General features: G+C 41.0%; 1 protein-coding gene across 3 annotated transcripts in view; it reads left to right on the forward strand.

Annotated features, from left to right (window-relative positions):
- LOC110222317 (3',5'-cyclic-AMP phosphodiesterase 4D-like) overlaps positions 1–12121 on the forward strand; it is a 798164-nt gene that overhangs the window by 157344 nt on the left and 628699 nt on the right. Inside the window, exon 1 of one of the 3 annotated variants that reach the window (XM_021007250.2) lies at positions 11158–11363. The exons of the other annotated variants lie outside the window; for them this stretch is intronic. The gene's annotated coding sequence lies outside the window, so the exon portion shown is untranslated. Of the gene's footprint in view, positions 1–11157; positions 11364–12121 lie in introns of those variants that run through there. 3 annotated transcript variants of the gene reach the window in all.

Consider the following 12121-nt stretch of genomic DNA (forward strand, 5'->3'; position numbering starts at 1 on the left):
TTAATATACATTGACTGGCTTTACTAGGCAGCTAGATGGTACAGTAGATAGAGTGCTGAGTTTACAATCAGGAAGACATGAGTTCAAATCCAGCCTCTTACTAGCTGAATGACCTTGGGTAGGTCACTTAATAACTTATTTGCTTCAATTTTCTCAATTTTAAAATGGGGATAATTATAGCACCCACTTGCTAGGGTTGTGGTGAGGATCAAATGAAATATTTGTAAAACACTTTTCATGGTGCCTTGCAAACAGTAGGTGCTTAATAAATGCTATCTCTTAATGCATATTGCACATTTTATTCTCTTATCTGATTTAGTTGAGTAACATTTGAATGATTGATTTTTGCCCTTTAAAACCCTGGTTAGAGCTTTCCCCTTATTTGTAGATCAGAGTCTTTCAAGGGCACAGTCCTCAATGGATCTGATAATGCTTTATGGAACCTCATGTCCTTGGTGCTTTCTGGCTTCCTTTCCTTTCCTTTCCTTTCCTTTCCTTTCCTTTCCTTTCCTTTCCTTTCCTTTCCTTTCCTTTCCTTTCCTTTCCTTTCCTTTCCTTTCCTTTCCTTTCCTTTCCTTTCCTTTCCTTTCCTTTCCTTTCCTTTCCTTTCCTTTCCTTTCCCTTCCCTTCCCTTCCCTTCCCTTCCCTTCCCTTCCCTTCCCTTCCCTTCCCTTCCCTTCCTTCCTTCCCTTCCCTTCCCTTCCTTCCCTTCCCTTCCCTTCCCTTCCCTTCCTTCCTTCCCTTCCCTTCCCTTCCCTTCCTTCCCTTCCCTTCCTTCCCTTCCCTTCCCTTCCCTTCCCTTCCTTCCCTTCCCTTCCCTTCCTTCCCTTCCTTCCCTTCCCTTCCCTTCCCTTCCCTTCCCTTCCTTTTCTTTTTTCTTTTCTTTTCTTTTCTTTTTCTTTTCTTTTCTTTTCTTTTCTTTTCTTTTCTTTTCTTTTCTTTTCTTTTCTTTTCTTTTCTTTTCTTTTCTTTCTTTTCTTTTCTTTTCTTTTCTTTTCTTTTCTTTCCTTTTCTTTTCCTTGATCTTCTCAATGTGAAAATCCCTGGGAGTCAGGTACAAAGTCTGCTTCTTCATTTAACATTCTGAATCTTTTTTTCTCTTGTGGAAAGTGTAGCTCTATTATTCAGGATCATGGAATTGCCATTCACACAATGACTACTACGCAGGTGCATTTCTATTTGGGATGCAGCTGCTCTTGGGATTGTGAGCCCATTATGATGAAAGACTAAAGGGCCTATCTGGAATGATGTTCCCAAATCTTCTCTTTCATTCACCTTCGACCCTAATGATCTGAAGGGCATAGCTGCTGTAATTTCTCATTTGTGTTTCTTTTCCACTAACTGAGCATTTCACTGCTTTATCTGTTCTTCATTACCAATCCACAGTGTAAGAAATGGATTCTGTCAGTGGCTGTTTGTACTGGAGCCCCAACATATTCCTGAGGGGTGAAGAATAGAATAAGGCCCATGGAGAGAAGTTTAGTTTCCTCTGCCTAGCTTTTCCATTTCTTCTTTGTATGGCCTTAGGCTTAGAGTTGGAACACCTTTCAATCATCTAGTTTGAACCTCTTTCATTTTACAGATGAGGAAACCAGTCCAGAGAGGTTAAATGACTTACCCAATTGTTAAGTAGCAGAGCCAGGATTTGAAACCAGACCCTCTGACTCCTTTGAGTCTATCAAGTTTTCTACCGCATGTCAAACATTCAGCTAGTTAATGATATTATTCCTGCTGAGATTGAGTATGATCATTTTTCTAATTGCTTTCTAAGACCGCCAAGGCCTTACTATCTGTCCTCCATTCTCTCAGGCACTGTCATCTGAATATACTATGCCTCTTGCTATTCACCCCACGGTTGAACCCTTAGAACTTCCAGGACTTTCTGTCTAACCTGCAGCTGCATTTTCTTTTTTGTGACGTCTCCCCCAATTACTGAGGGTGAAATCTTTTACAGACCATCTCACTTTTTTCTCTTTGGATTCCCAGCACTTAGTTAGGCTAGTGCATAGCACTTTGTAAGCACTTAAATACGTTTGCATGCATTCATTCCAATGACTACATTCAGCTCTTGAGTGGGTTGTGATGAGAAATTGAAGCAAATAAAAATGACCTCGCAAGGTCCTGGAAATAGGGTGGAAAGACCATGTATATTGTTCACTCTGGTGCTTTCAGGAAGTGTTTAATTCAATGAGTGTTTTTCTACTTAGTCACAATCCTGGTGCAGATCCTAGTCACCTAATGTCTGGACCAGGGGTGAGGAACTTGTAGCTTCGAGGCCACATGTGGCCCTCTAAGTCCTCAAGTGCAGCCTGTTGACTGAATCCAAACTTCACAGAACAAATCCCCTTAATAAAAGCATTTGTTCTGTAAAACTTGGACTTAGTCAACAAACCACACCCAAGGACCTAGAAACCACATGTGTCCTTGAGGCCACAGGTTCCCCACCCCTGGCCCTGGACTATTGCAATCACCTTCTGGTTGATCTGTCTCCAGTCTCTCTATATTCCAATCCATCCTCCAGTTAGCCACAGTGATCTTCCTAAAAATCAGATCTGACGTCACCTCCCTCTTCATTAAACTCCAATGGCTCACTCTTACCACCAAGACCAAACAAAAAGATCTTCTCTTTGGTTTTTAAAGCCCTTCACAACCCTTCCTATCTTTCCAGCCTTCTTACACTTTACTCCCCTCTGGATAGTATATAATCCAGAAACACTCATCTTCTGGCTGTTCCTCACACACTACCTCTCCTGACTCCATGTTTTTTTTTTACTGGCTGTTGTCCTTACCTGGAATGTTCTCCATCATTGCTTCTCCATCTTGGCTTCTCTGGCATTTTTCAACACATGCCTCAGAACCCACGTCCTTCAGGGGACCTTTTCTGCCTCTGTCCCATTGCCAATGTCTTCCTTCTGGGATTACCATCCACGTGAACTGTATTTATCTCATATGTACAGAATAATTTGCAGTCTATTAGAATGTGAGCTGCTAGAGATCAGGGACTATATTTTTCCTTTTTTTTTTTTTGAAGGAGTATCTTCAATGCTTAGAAAGGCACCTGGAATGTAGTAAGTGCTTAATAGATGTTTGTTGGGTGACATTCCTCTTCCTAACTTCTATATTTTTGTTGAAGGCAATGCTATCCTTCTAGTTACCCAGGTTCCTAACCCAGGAATTATTTTTGACTCTTCATTTTCCTTGATCCTTCCTCCCATCCAAAGAATTTCCAAGCCATATTTATTTTAACTCCATAACTTTTCTCACATCTGTCCCATTTTCTCAACACAATACCCCCTTAGTTTAGGCATTCATCACCTTTTATCTGGACTGTTGCAGTAGCCTCTTAATTGGCATTTTTTTCCTCCAGTCTCCCGATCTCTCCTCCCTGAAGATGGCAAGTTGGTATTTATTTTTAAAAAAACATTTTATTTTTTCCTCAATTAGATGTAGAAACAATTCTTAACATTAATTTTTTTAAATTGAGTTACAAATTCTCTCCCTTTTCTCCTCACCCTCCCTGAGATGGTGAACAATCTGATACAGCTTATACATGTGTAATCATGTCTGACATTTCCATATTAGTAATTTTGTGGAAGAAAACTTGAACAAGAAAGAAAGAAAGTGAAAAATTATATGCTTTGGTTTGCATTCAGATTCTATCAGTTCTTTCTCCTGAGGCAGATGGCATTTTCCATTATGAGTCCTTTGGGATTTTCTTGGATCATTGTGTTGCAGAGAGAATAGCTGAGTCATTCACAGTTTTTCAGATCGTATAATATTGCTGTTACTATGTACAGTGTTCTCCTGGTTCTGCTCACTTCACTCTGCATTAGTTCATGTAAGTCTTTTCAAGTTTTTCTGAAATAATCCTTCTCATCATTTCTTATAACACATTAGTATTCCATCATAATCATATACTACAACTTGTTCAGCCATCCCCCAGTTGATGGGCATTCCTTTAATTTGTAGTTCTTTGCCACCACAAAAAAAGTTGCTTTAAATACCCTTGTACAATTAGGATATTTCTACCCCCCCCTTTTTTTTTGGATCACTTTGAGATACAGACCTAATAGTGGTATTGCTAGGTCAAAGGGTTATGCACAGTTTGATTGCCCTTTGGACTTAGTTCCAAATTGCTCTACAGAAAGATTGGATCAGTTCACAACTCCACCAACAGTGCATTAGTGTCCCACAAATTGGTATTTCTAAAGCACAGCCTGACCATGTCACTCCTCTGCTAAAGAGGCTTCTGTGACTCCCTATGACCTTTAGGATAAATTACATACTCTTTTGTTTGTCATTTAAAGCCTTTCATAACCTGGCTCTAAACTTTTTCCAGGGTGAATTCACATTGCTGCCCCTTGCACGCCCTGTATTCCAGCAGAACATTCTTATTTGCTGTTCCCCACATCATGCCATTCATTTCCCACATTTCTACCTTCATGTAGGCTGTTCTCCATAGCTGGAATTCTTGCCTTCCTCCACTTCTGAATCAGCTCAGATGGCATTCCCTACATGAGACCTTTCATGATTTCTTCCCATCCCCCAAAGATTAGTGTTCCCTATCACTCTGGCCAATTATTCTATATATTGCCCCTGATTATCCTGAGTGGAATGTAATCTCCTTGAGGGCATGGGCTGTTCCATTTTTATCTTCATATCTTAAGTTCCTGCTTCATGCTTCGTAAATTCTTGTTGAACTGAATTGAGTTGAATATATTTGAGGAGGCTGAATAAATGTGCAAGAAAGCACTGGCAAATCTAAAGAATTTGCAGATGTGAACACATAAGCATTATGGAACACAAAGCAAAGAAATAAAAAAATGTGGTACATTTTGAGTCACAGAAAGTTTTATGGAGGAAAGTATGTGTATGTGTGTGTGTGTGTGTGTGTGTGTGTGTGTGTGTGAGAGAGAGAGAGAGAGAGAGAGAGAGAGAGAGAGAGAGAGAGAGAGAGAATGAATTGAGATGGGTTTTGAAATAAAATACAGATCTGATCATGTCGCTCTTACTTAGAAGTCTTCAATAGCTCCCTATTTCCACTCTTGTTAAGTTATTTCCCATTGGAGTTTTCTTGGCAAAGGTATGATGAGGTTTGGCATTTCCTTCTCCAGGTCATTTGACAGATGAGGAACTCAAGCAGAGTTAAGTGACTTGCCCAGGGTCACACAGCTACTAAGTGTCTGAGGTCCGATTTGAACTCAGGAAGATGAGTCTTCCTGACTCCAGGCCCAGAGCTATGCACACTATGGCACCGCCTTTTTTCTAAAACTTAAGACTCACCACAGTCTAGCTCCCCACCTACCTTTTCAATCTTCCTTCATGATACTTCCTATTATGTACTCTCAGTTTGATCAAAACTAGGCTAACTGCTTCCAGTATATCTCCTGCCTTGATAAGAGCTGTTGTCCAGCCTAAAAAGCAATTCCTCCTCACATCTGCTTGGAGGATTCCCTCACTTCTTTAAAATACAGCTTAAGTGCCACCTTGTGCAGATTGTCTTTTAAGATAATTGCACTAATTATTTTTATGATAGCTAGCATTTTTATTGCATTTTAAGGTTTGCAAAACACTTTGCGTATATGATCTTATTTGATTCTCACAACAACCCTGTGAGGTAGGTGCTAGTATTATCATTCCCATTTTACAGATAAGAAAACTGAGGTTGAGAGTGGTTAAATGACTTACCCAGTGTCCCAGTGCTTGGGGACTTCTTGACCACAAGTCCAGAACTCTTTTTCCCACCTCATCTAACTGCATGCTTGATCTCTAGAGTTCTTAGTGCTCCCCCCATATATTTTGTTATTACTGGGGTTGTACCACATCCCCTTCCCCTACCCCACATACCAAGTAGAAGTTGAACCCCTTGAGCACAAGAATTATTTTATTTTTGTTAATTTTATCTCTAGTGTCTAGTGCAGTGCCTCGCACCCAGGAGAGGAGGTATTGTGTAATGTTTGTTGGATTGAATTAATGTTGAATTATGCCTGAGTTTGTGTAATGCAGTCAGAAGGCATCGCAGGCAGGGAGAAGAATGTGAAGAAAGGCTGAGGGGAGGGAAAGAATAAGGTATATTGGCATATGGACCAGTGGGTGGAAGACTGGGTTAGAAGGCAAGGCAAATCAGAGAGAAAACCTGCCTAACTGGAGTCCATGTCTATGAGCTTAAGTTGGCTATGGGTGAGAACTGGTGGAGGTTCTAAATTTAACACTGCAGCTGCTTTGGGGATTGTGAGTCCTTGCAGGAGGTGCAGACCTGTATGGAGTCTGAAAGACCTGAGTTCAAATGTAACTTCAGATATGTGTGAACCTAGACAAGTCACTTAACCTTGTAAAAATATTTTGGAGACACTGTTTCCCAGAGCTAAGGCCCAGTTAACAGGCTGTATCCTGAACTTGGCATAACAATAATCCTTTGCACTCTGGATGATCTCACACTCTGGCAAAGTGTATTGCTTTGACCAGCGCTATGTGTTCACTGAGGGATTTCTTCCCCTATTTCCCAGGGACCTGAGAGCCAACATCCATTACATGTCTGACATTCTCACAATCCCTGTTCCCATCACAGAACTCTGGTTCTGTACCCTGCAGAGTAATCACAACCCCCAAGACTTGAGGCAATCAACTTAAGAACTGCTCCCACAGGACCCAGGAATGCTTGCATTGTCTACACTATGCATGACCCTGCTGTGGGAATAGCTAAGAATAATTGTGTCATAGTCCAACCCACTTATATATATATAAAGCACAGCCTTGCCCCATAATGTTAAGCCCTGCTTCTTGGGGGGGATTCTGTTTGCAAATGTCATTTTCCTCACCCTGAATTAATTAGACTTCCGTTTGTGTCCTGACTCTCCTGGCTCTGGCCTGCTTTGTGCAGCTCCAGCCAGCCACTGGTTAGAAGTATTCTGGTCTAGTTGGCAACCTTCAGTTTCTCAGTTTCCTTGTCTATAAAATGGGGGTTATTGGTAGCACCCACCCCAGGGCTTTTGTGAGGATCAAATGAGAAAATGAATGTGAAGTACTTTGTAAAAGATGTAAAGTGCTCCATAAATGCTAGTTGTTATTAAACTAAAAGTTAGATTTGATACGTTGCACAAGTATAAACCTGGAAGAATGTAAGCCCCTTGAGGACAGTCACTTTTATTTTTTTCCTTTGTATCTTTGACCCTTGGTCCAGCATCTTAGACAAAGCAGGAACTTAGTAAATGTTTATTGAATTTGTTATTGAGTCTAAAAAGTCAAAAGGGAGCTTTCCTAGTCCTTTCCAGATATTTAGGGGCTTAGAAGAGGCCTTCATGTTTTTTAAACAAAAGAATTGCCAGCTTAGACCATCATCTATCCACCCTAGCCAGGCTTGGGTGGTTTTTCCTTAAAAGGTATTGAAATGGTCCTTGAGACTTAGTCTGTCCAGGAGATTAAGGCTCAATTTAGCTTCATGGTCAGTCCTTTTCCCCCCTAGTTGTATCTGACTTTTTTTGACCCCATTTGGGATTTTCATGGCAAAGATACTGGAGTAGTTTGCCATTGCCCTTTCCAGCTCATTTTACAGATGAGGAAATTGAGGCTAACAGGGTTAAGTGACTTTCCCAGGATCACACAGGATCCCTGGTACTTTAATATGGTTGCCTGCAACAAGCTCTGTGTCCTTTCTTCCAGCTGACATATACGATGGCCCGGCCTTGCCTCAGTCACCCGAACAACAGAGACAGAAACAGAGGCAAGGAAGGTCTTTGATTTAATCAACAGAAGCAGGTTCTTCCTTTAAGGATGTGTCTGTTCCCCATCTCTGATGCATTAAGCTCATTTATTCATCTAAAACTGTATGGTTCTTCAAAGGCCATCTGGATCCCAGGGATTAGCCTGCACATCCAAAGGGGAAAGCAAAGATGGTAGTTGTCAGAAAGGGTGGGAAGAGAGCTGTGTTTCCAGATGCAAAGTGAGCCTTATGGATCTCAGAGAGGTCCCAAATGCTGTAGAACTTGAGCAGTGGGGTGACGTGATTGAAAAAAAGGGAGTATTGAAGGAAAGTTACCCTGACAGCCGGTTGGAGGATATGCTTTAAGAGGGGGAGGGGAAGGTAGAGGGAGCTGTAATTATCCATGTGTGAGGCAGTGAGTATCTGGACAGATGAGTGATGCTTGTGATAATGAAGAGCAAGGGATAATTTGAGAGATCTTGAGGAGAAAGAATTAGGAAGATTTGGGGATTGATTAGAGAGGGCAACAAATATAAATAAATGAATAAATAAAAGCCAAGTATAAAAAGTTAATGTCAAAGTGGGCATTTGATACATGGTACATGATGGGATCATGCAATCCCTTGGACTTTATTCAACATGAAATAAAAATAATTATAATAACTAAACACAGTTGCAAACATAAAGTTCTCAAAACACTTGATATATGTTATTTAATCTCCCAACAACTGTACAAAGTAGGTGCTTTTATCATCCCCTTATTAAAAATGTGAGAAGAAAGAGGCTGAAGGAGGTTGTCACTTTCCCAGTCACATAGTAAGTGTCTGATACGAGATTTGAACTCGGAGCTTCCTCATTCCGAGCCCAGTATTCTATCTACTTGCGTTACCAATCTCTCTCTATTTAAAGAATAAATACATTTTGCTTTCGACTTAACTGTCATTTATTGAGTACTTATTCAGTATGTGTTACATATTGTGCTTGAGGTAGCTAAGTGCCGTGGTGGATAAAGTGCCAGCTCTAGAGTCAGGAGGACCTGAGTTCAAATCCTAGCCTCAGATAATTACTAACTGTGTGACCATAGGCAAGTCATTTAACTGTTGCATCAGTTTCCACATCTGAAAAATGAGGTGGAGAAGGAAATGGCAAATCACTCCGGTATCTTTGCCAAGAAAACCCCAAATGGGGTCATGAAGAGTCAGGACATGACTCAACAACAGAAACAAAAGACACTGTGCTAGCCTCTGAGGATACAAAGACAGTTTTAAACAAAAGAATTGCCAGCTTAGATTCATGATACATTTTTACTCACACAAGGGAAGGCCCAAGGTCTAAAATGAATACCCATGTCTCAGGGAGGGATGGAGAGCAGGGCACCAGCATTCTGTTGGATTATAAGGGGACCACTAAGGTTCCATATAACTCCAATAATACCACTGCTCAAAATTCCTGTGCCCATGATGTGAGTTTGGCTGAGGACGTGTGATGACTGGTGTGCAGATACTTTGTGTCCCTTCCATTACTCTCACTCCATCCTGCCCTATATAATAGAACAAACTCTCCCTTTGTTCTCCTTTCCACGTCGGCAGTCTGTGCAAATCATTTGAGTCATGAGGAGATTTCCTTAACTTATTGCTTCCTGATCGCATTTCAAATCCCCCTAACTAGTCAAATGCTCATTAATGTTTCTCAGGGGGCTAAGGTAAGACAAAGCCAAAGAGAGCTTTTTCTTTCATGGAAAAATAGCAGGAATCCAAAATTTCCCAGTGGGTGTCAGAATGCTTATAATCACCATAGTTTATGTCCTATCCTTCTGAAGCTGCAGATCTATTAGAGCAGATTATTACTTTGGGGACCAGTGCAAAGCTAAGAGAATCCAACAAATGACTCCTCATTACTTACACCATGCTGAGCTACCTTGCCTTGTAAGGAAGGAAAACTAGTGTGGCATTGTCCTGGCTTGCAAGCTCACAGATAAAAGGTTGGTTGGAATGGGGCCGTATGCCGACAAAATAGGCAGCTTTGTTGATATGATGTAGGAAAGTCACATTGTATCTGGCCTGGTAAAACACAGCTAATGCAGGACCACTTACTGGGATACTGTCAAGATGATTTCAGGTCTGGTACAGGGTGGCCTCTGAGGATCCCTCTCTACTCTGAGGTTCTGTGCAGTTCTGTTTTTACCAGACTAATATCATTGTGCTCCTGCTTGTCTTTTTGCTTTCTGACTTATGAAAATATTTCTTTCATTCTTTTTCTCAGGAAATTATGGTGATCTTTAGAAAATGGAAGGCTTTGGAAGCTTTTTCTACATTTGTACCTTTGGACCCAATATAAAACACATTGCAATATAGGCCCCTCTGAAAGATGCTTCCCTTTGAACACTGAAGGTTGGGTTTAAATGAAAATACAGATACTGTTCAAACTTTTTTGTGCCTGTGGGTCAGATGAGTTAATATTATAGTACATTGCAATCTGAAAATCTAGAGGGGCTTTAAATGAGGGGTATAATAAGGCAAGGATACACCAGTCAGGCAGAACAAGCTCTGGGAAATATGCCCTGCTGAAACAAAGGTGATAACACGTATGCACAGTGTGTGTATGAAAGGATGGAATTCAATTCAATTCAGCTAAAGTTTATTAAATATCTGGACTGTGCTGGGCACTGGGGATGTAAAGATAAACCAAACAAACCAAAACAAAACAGGCCTTGCTCTCAGGGAGTTTCTATTTCCTGGTGAATGCAGCATGTGCGCATGTAGGTTTTGCAATCAGGGTTACAGAGGCCACTTCATGTTGGGACCCAGTGCTATCAGTCAAGTCTTATCCCCACTTGGGTATTTGTGCATTCAGCACTAGAGGTCATGGATGTAACTACTAGGCTCTCTCCAGCTCTTGGAAAGCTGGCCATCCCACTACTTGTTAGTTCATTCCCTTTGTAGTGCTACAGCTCTCCTGCTTAGTCAAGGGATGGTTTGTGTAGATTAACCAGTCAGATTTCAGGTCTCATTAGGCCTTTGTACAATTCTAGGAAAACTCTCCTTCTTCTTGACTCCCTCTGTTCTTAATTATTCAGGCTTCCATTAGAATAAATAGTAGAATAAATGCTTAATTGAAGTAATAAAAACATGATAAAGCTGCAATAACCATGAGGGGGTCAGTATTAACTCTCAATCTCCCTATCCTGCCTCCACAAGCTTTAATTTCCTAGCTCCAAACTTACTTATTCTATCCCAAGTCCACAAGTATGGCTAGGAAATTTGGAGACAGTCAAAGGTAGAGAGATACACTTGTCCTCTGATCGAAGAATACACAATATCTGTCCCTAGCCTGGGATTCACTTTACCTTGTCATGGGAACTCATTACTTTGCACTCCTCACACTTCCTGCTTCTTGCTTGGCATAACCATGTTCTTGGCTTGCACTTGTATCTTGTTTATTTCTCAAAGAGTGCTGGCTTACTGTCAGAATCTTAGGAAAGGTAAATGCCTGGAGGAGGAGGGTGAGCTGGTTGATTGCCAATCTCCATTTTCATCCTTCACCCAATTCACCTTCACAACTTCATGCTTGCCCTACCTTGTAAGTCACCGCCCATCTCTCCACCATTCCTTCATGAGCAATGAAATTTAGGATGCCAACCAGGCAGCTGAAGCTGGGACAGAAGGTCAGTGTACTGGCAAGTGATCATTACATTAATATAGATTTTTTGGGCACCTGTGTGGAGGATGGATTGGAGAAGGGTAGAAAGACAAAAGGTAATCTGAAGAAGGAGTGAGGGCTAACAGCTGGGAGCTCATAGAAGGCTTCATGGAAGGGCAGGTACCTAAGCTGAGCGTTGAAGGAAGAAAGGAATTCTGAGAGGGAGTACATTCTAATGATATGGAGCAGAGTAAACAAATGCATGGAAACAGAGAATGTAAAGTCTAATTCAGGAAAAAAGAAAAATAACTTTTAGCTTGGTTTGACTGGAGATAGGGTTAATGACGAGCATTATTATGACATATTTCTGGAAAGGTAGGTTGGGGCCAGGCTGTGCAGGTCCTTAAATGCCAGAATGAATAGTTCATATGTTAGCCCACAGTTAATTGGGAGCCTCTCAAATTTTGAGCTAGGGAGTATTATGGTTAGATCTATGCCTTAGGGTGATTATTTTGAAGGATGGATTGGAGTGGGGAGATACCTGAGAGAGAGAACAAATAGGAGGCTACTGCAATAGTCTAGAAAGAGGTCAACTGGTTTTGGGTGGGTGGATGGAGAGGATAGTTGTATGAAATGTTTTGGATGTAAAATTGACAAGACTTGAAAGCCATTTGGATTTAGGAGTTGGGGGAAAGGAAGGAGGCAAAGATGGCTAAAGTTGCAACCCTGAGTAGAAACATTAAAATGACCGTTTATTTTATTAAAAAAAGTTATTACTATAAA

This window comes from Phascolarctos cinereus, unplaced genomic scaffold, assembly GCF_003287225.1.
Source record: "Phascolarctos cinereus isolate Bilbo 61053 unplaced genomic scaffold, phaCin_HiC Scaffold_4;HRSCAF=312, whole genome shotgun sequence".
NCBI lineage: Eukaryota > Metazoa > Chordata > Mammalia > Diprotodontia > Phascolarctidae > Phascolarctos > Phascolarctos cinereus.